The sequence below is a fragment of the Vombatus ursinus genome, unplaced genomic scaffold, assembly GCF_900497805.2.
Source record: "Vombatus ursinus unplaced genomic scaffold, bare-nosed wombat genome assembly UNPS02014789.1, whole genome shotgun sequence".
Classification (NCBI taxonomy): domain Eukaryota; kingdom Metazoa; phylum Chordata; class Mammalia; order Diprotodontia; family Vombatidae; genus Vombatus; species Vombatus ursinus.
In genome coordinates this window covers 22,666,301-22,672,951 of record NW_020954567.1, presented here as the reverse complement: position 1 = coordinate 22,672,951, position 6,651 = coordinate 22,666,301, and the positions used below count along the sequence as shown (strand labels likewise).

The 6,651-nt window shown below is 42.6% G+C and overlaps 1 protein-coding gene across 1 annotated transcript in view; it reads right to left on the bottom strand.

Moving 5' to 3' along the window:
- The window catches only part of NPL (N-acetylneuraminate pyruvate lyase), a 53,587-nt gene extending 51,686 nt beyond the window's left edge, over positions 1-1,901 (bottom strand). The window contains exon 1 of the mRNA XM_027868660.1: positions 1,772-1,901. The gene's annotated coding sequence lies outside the window, so the exon portion shown is untranslated. The remainder of the gene's footprint in view (positions 1-1,771) is intronic.
- Between the last annotated feature and the right edge of the window lie 4,750 nt (positions 1,902-6,651).

Below are 6,651 nucleotides of genomic sequence, written 5' to 3'. Positions count from 1 at the left end.
TCTATCTATCTATCTATCTATCTATCTATCTATCTATCTATCTATCTGTATATATGTATGTATGTATATATATACGCACACATATACATATCAAAACAAGAAGCAATTTTATAAGGATAAATGCACATGAAGCTTTAGCTTTCATTCTTGACCTTTTGCACACTTTCTGAAAAGAAAGGGGTTCTAAGACAAGAGAGAAAAGGATTTTAGAGGAAAGTGTTATTTCCTAATAATAATGGCTAGCCTTTATATAGCATCATGTACTGTGCTAAACATTCTACAGACATTATCACATTTGATCCTTATAACAACCTAGTAGATGCTATTATTACCCTAATTTTACAGCAGAGGAAACTGGGACAGAGGTTAAGTGACTTTTCCAAGGTCATACAGTTAGTAAGTATCTGAGTCTGGATTTGAACTCAGGTGTTCCTGACTCCAGGTCAAGCCCTCTATCTACTGCATCAGTAATAAAGTTCCTTTTGGAATTGGCAGCTAGGTGGTCCAGGGGATAAAGTGCCAGACCTGGAGTCAGGAAGCCTCATCTTCTTGAGTTCAAATCTGGCCTCAGACACTTAGTAGCTGTGTGACCCTGAGCAAGTCACTTAATCCTGGTTGCCTCAGTTTCCTCATCTGTAAAATGAGCTGGAGAAGGAAATGGCAAACCACTCCAGTATCTTTGCCAAGAAGACCCCAAATGGGGTCACAAAGAGTTGGACACGACTGAACAAGAAGTCTAGAATGGATTTTAGGCTGGAGAAATACTTATTTCTTAATACTTTCAGTTGAACTAAAAAAGGTTTTAATATGCTTCCACAAGCCTTTCTATGTCTTCCAAACTAGTTTAATTTCCATGCTAATACATTTAACGATAGATGCCTTTCCAGCAGATAGTTTTAGAGTGTGTGTGTGTGTGTGTGTGTGTGTGTGTGTGTGTGTGTGTCCACCCCCCGCTGGGATCATAAAATTAAGAGTTTGAACGGAAAGGTCATCTAACTCTCCAATTTCACATAGGAGGAGCCGGTCTAAACTGACTCCCCAGTTCAGAACAGGAGACTTGTAAACTTTAAGACTGGGCAGCTAGGTAGCACTGTGGACAGAGCCTGAATTCAAATCCAGCCTCAGACACTTCCAAGCTGGGTGACCCTGGGCAAGTCACTTCACCCTATTTGCCTCAGTTTCCTCATCTGTAAAATAAGCTGGAGAAGGAAACGGAGAAGCACTACAGTATCTTTGCCAAGAAAACCCCAATGGGGTCAGGAAGAGTCAGACACAACCGAACTTCAAGGCACTGTGTCGAGTACCCGGCTAGTCAGTATCAGGGACGTGTGTAGAACACATTGCGCCCTCAAGGACTTTACACCACACTTTGAGAGACAAAATAAGAGCCGCTCTCATTTTACGGACTGGGAAACTGAGGTCCAGAGAGGAAATGGGGTATGTGTAAAGCGCTCCGTACAGCGCCGGCCAGGCAGACAGCGGGCGCTCAATGAACGCTCGTTCGCAGAGGTAAAGATGCCTCGCGACCAAAGTGGTCGGAATTCGAACCCAGGTCCTCTGACATCACCCCCCGGCACCCTTTCTGTGCACAGCCAGACGCCAGGGACCCAGTTTAGCCAGCCACCCGCCTCCCCCGCTGCTCTGGCCCCGCTCCTTTCCCCCGTCGGCTCCGTCCGTCCCGGGACCCCAAGGAAGCCCCCCGGCCCTGCCAGCCCTCCGTCTGTCCCCGTCAGTCCATCGGCAGCGCTGCCGTCTCTCTGCTCGCCCTCACCCGCGCTGGTGGACGAAGCTCGTCTCCCGTGGCCGTGGCCGTGGCCGCCGCAGCTCTGCTCCCCGCAGCTGGGTCGGAAGCTACAACTTGAACTTGGCCGGCCGGGGAGATCCCCATTCAATCCACCCAGCGCTCACGCTCACGCGCTCTCGGGCGTGCGGGCTCGCGCATCGCCCTCCAGTGGCCTCTCCCTCCCGTCCCCGGCCCAGGCGCGGGCGCGCTCACGAGACCACGACCGCACGGAACGCTGGGAATTGTAGTTCCCGCTTCCCCTCTTTCCCTCGGAGCTGCGTAGGGCCTGCTAGGTCGTCGGGCGCAGGAAGGGAAGGAGGGGAGAGGCGCTACCCTCTTGGCTCAGGACTCTGGTCCCAGACTGGTCCTGGGTCTTAAAACGAAGTAATCCCTTCGGGTCTCCATATGTCAAATCCAGAGGTTATGTTACAATCCCTTCATGTTCCCCACCCAGTAGAGAGCTGGAGGCACCGCGGGGTTGGGGGTGGGGTGGGCAGCGCAGCAGCCCAGTGCGCTTGCGCCTCCCTTCCTTGCGTCTCTCTCCCTCTCCCTCTCCCTCTCCCTCTCCCTCTCCCTCTCCCTCTCTCTTTTTTCCTTCCAGAGTCTGTGGCGGCTTCGAGGCCTCCTTGCTACCTTGGCCTCTAATGTGCCGGTCCCGGTCAGGCCCAGGCCCCATCGTGTCTAGAGGCCTGCCACAATTCAGAAAAATGGGCCCATCATCCCCGTGCGGCCTTCGTGAAATCAGATGGGCAGATGCCAGCCTATGGGGCCATTCAGTAGCCCCGTTATCCACAATTGGTTCTTTTGAACAAGGACTGTCCCAAAGTGCTATTGCCACCCCCTCTTCCCCTCTACTTTCTAAGCAAGTGCCTAATGCCCATGACTACGCACCTCCAATGCCAGGCCTGCTCTGGGCACCCATGCCGTCTTTCATTTTTAAAAGAAAAATTAAAAAAAAGATTTTGAATTTAAATGCCAAAAAAGCATTTCCATATACCTAGCAGAACACACCCAAAAACGATTGTATGTAAAACCATGAATCTCCTTTTCATACCACTTGTTTTTTTAAGTACACCATAAAATCCACACATTAATTTAAAAAATATATATACATCATATGTTTATTTTAACATTCATTTTATAAAATTTTGAGTTCCAAATTTTCTTCCTCCAGGCCCTCCATTGAGAAGGCAAGCAATATATTAATTATATATATGAAAACATGTAAAACATTTCCATTATCAGCCATGTTGCAAAAAATAATGCTTATCTATTTCCTTTTGAACTTCCTTCTTTTCTCTATTGTGTTATGCATGCACACATACATGTATTTCAGTGGCCTTCGTTTTTTTGCCATCCCTATTGTTAACCCTCTTTTTTGGCCCCCCTTTCCTTTTCTGTTTTAAAATTTGTTTATTACATACATTTACTGATACCTAGTGTTTTAATACAAATATTTTCTTCTTCCTCAGCTGGTCAACCCTACCATTTAACAAAAAGTTAAGCAAAACCAGTGTAATGGTTTGTTCACTGGCTGTGTGCAATATTCTGAAGCTCTTTACTGAGAAGAAGGAAGTGCATTTCCTCTTCTGTAAGGTTGCTCAGAACCAATAATTGATAAAAGGTGAAAGTGGTCAGCATCAGTAATTGATCATTGTGTCACATACTGTTCTCATGGTTCTGCTTATTTCACTTTAAATCGGTTCAGACTGTCATCCCATAGTCTCTAAATCTCTCAAATTAATGGTTTCTTATAGCTCAGTAATATTTCATGGCATTCATATGATGTAATTTGTTCAGCTATCCTCAATCCATGGACACCCTCTTTGTTTCCAGGGTTTTGTTTTTGTTTTGTGCCACCAAAGAAAAGTGCTTCTGTGACTAATTTTTATACACAGGCCTTTTATTCTATGTTATTTTTAAAATTTCCTTAGGAGATAAAAAGTATTAGTGGGACTCCTGGATATGAAAAACTTTTAGTAATTTTTCTCTCATAATTTCCACTTTTCTCCTCCTGTGGATGGTTGGACCAATTCACAGATCTACTAATGGTGTAATAGATTGCTTGTCTTTCCTTAGCGCCCCTAACATTTTACTGCTTTTGTCTTTTATTGCCTTTGCCAATTTGATGAGTCATACATATTTTCTTTGTCACTATTTCCCTGGGTGTTGAGTGGGTAATTTTTCCACCTGCTGCCTTCAAAAATGGAATTCATTATATTCCTTCCTTCCCCCTGGATATAGCTGTTTTTAGGTTCCCTCTCTGGAAATCAATCCTGGTTCATCTTCACCTCTGGTCATTATAGGGGTACTTGCAAGTACCATCTGATGTTGAGAGGGCAGAGAATAGGTTCATTGCCAGTGTGCTACCCTTTTTTTTTTTTTTGTGGGGAAGAATGGAGAAGCTAGCAAAACTATTCCCTCTGAGCCCCTGCTGGTGGTGGTGGAGAAACTAACCAGGCTATTCCCTCTCTACTACCATATTAAAAGAAAAGTGTTTAAGTCAGATTAGAGCAGCAAAATGTAGAAGTTGATAGAGTGCATGGCCTGGAGTCAGGAATACTCATCTCCCTCAGTTCAAATCTGGCCTCAGACACTTAGTTGCTCTGTGACCCTGAACAAGTCACTTAATTCTGTTTGCCTCAGTTTCCTCATCTGTAAAATAAGCTGGAGAAGGAAATAGCAAATTACTCTAGTATCATTGCCAAGAAAACTCACAAAGAGTTGGACATGACTGAACAACCAAAGTCAGAGTAGCATCTCACTGAGTGCTAGTCAAAAGAATCCAAAGATCATTGAAAACACAATTTTTGTAGAAAAAGGAGGGCAACTGTCTATGGCAGGAGAAATAGATATTTCTGTTTCTAGTTGCAAGAATTTCTAGAATTTAATATAGTATCTGTGTTATATTAGCGAATGAGAATTTCTTCTATGGCATTAACATGACCACAACCAATTCCTCAGCTTTCTTTGGCTGAAGATAAAACTAGACTTTGGGTGAAATCTAAGACAATGATTATGATTCCTGAGAGATTTTGGTATAGATGGAGGCCATATTGAATAGAAGAAGTCTTATTAAATACATTTTACCAAGGCCAAAGTTTTCTTTTCAGAAGTTGACAAAAATTCCCTATTCCAATGGAAAAATGTGAAAGAAAATATCCAGTTACTGAATGTCAATTCTCTCTCTCTCTCCTTCTCCCTCTCCCTCTCCATATATATCATATATATATATGATATATAAATTCATGCTGAGTAGAATATTTCAGTACCCCAAAGACACTGGCTCAAACTAAAAATATTAAATTAGCAAGCTAGTTTCCTGTAGGGTTAAAATAACAGGAGACTGAGGGTTATTTTACAACTAATAATGACAGGTACTTATCTGAAACTTGTTGCCTGTCTGACATTCAATGCAGGTGACAGCAAACCCCACAGCATGCACGATTTTCATCCCTGAAGAATGTTAAATTTTAAAATATTTCATTTGAATGACTGCTCTAAAATAGGATTTCAATTATACAATGCCCCACAAGATCACTTATCTCACGATTCCTGTGTTTTTAGCAGATTTGACAGCAGTGGATTCAGATGTGAACAAGTATTTTATTTTTCCCGAACCATTGTCTGACGATGGGCAGTTTTTGTTAGTTTATGTGAACTATGAAAAGAATTCAATTCCAAATGAAAGATATGATCAAGTAAGTCTGCTTAAATTAAATTAAACATTCATTAAGTAGCTACTATTTGCAAGATACTGAGTATGGAGACACTAAAAAAGAAAACAGCCCTTGTCCTCAGGGAGCTTACATTCTATTAGGGGCTATGCAATATATACTGTATACAAGTTAGAAAATGCAAAATATATACAAAGTAGTAAAAAGTAATTAGAAGAGGTAGAGAATATGAATAAACAGAGAGTAAGAAAAGGGGAAACAGAGGGGATCAGAAAATTTTTTGTGTAAGAGGTAGCAGCTGACTTGTGCTCTAAAAGAAGCTAGGAATTCTAAGTGGCAAATGTAAGGAGGGAGTGCATTCCAGGCACAAGGAATCACTTATGCAAAGTCACTGAGGAGGGAGATGGAGAGTTGTGTCCCGGCAACAGCTAGTATTTAGGGTTTGACAAAAACTTAGAATGTGGAAAGGGGAATAATATGTAATCAGACAGAAAAGTAGATGAAAACTAAGTTGTGAAAGACTTTAACTGCCAGTCTGAGGAGTTTATATTTTATCCCGAAGACAATAAAGAGCCACTGAAGATTTTTAAAGAAGGGGATTAGATTTGTCAGACCTGTATTTTAGGAATATCAGCTTAACAGTTGTGTGGAAGATAAATTGGAGAGGGGAGGCACTAGAAACTAGATGGTGGTGCCCTCAACAGAAGTAGGGAGTTTGAAGGAAAGATAGGCTTTGGAGGAAAGATTGTGAGTTAGGTTTTAAACATGCTGAATTTAAAGTACTTGTGAGAAATCAAGGTAAATAGTTGTCAGGCAGTTATTAATACAGGACTAAAGTTTAGTGGAGAGGTTAGGAATGGGTATATGGATCTGGAGTTTTCTTGGCAAGGATGTTGGAGTGGTTTGCCATTTACCTCTCCAGTAGATTAAGGCAAACAGAAGTTAAATGACACAGCTACTAAGTATCTGAGGCCGGATTTGAACTCAGGTGTTCCTGACTCCAGGGCTAGTGTTCTATCCACTGCAATACTACCTTGGATCTATTCTATCAAAGTAGCAGCTCAAGTTTCGTTTCTTTTGGCCACCCACTTATGCATGACTCATACTCCTGGTGGTTTCTCCTGGTGGTGATGTGTGTCCTTTAAGAAAACCTAGTTTGTAAGATTCACCTCCTGTTGCCAGTTGGTAGCC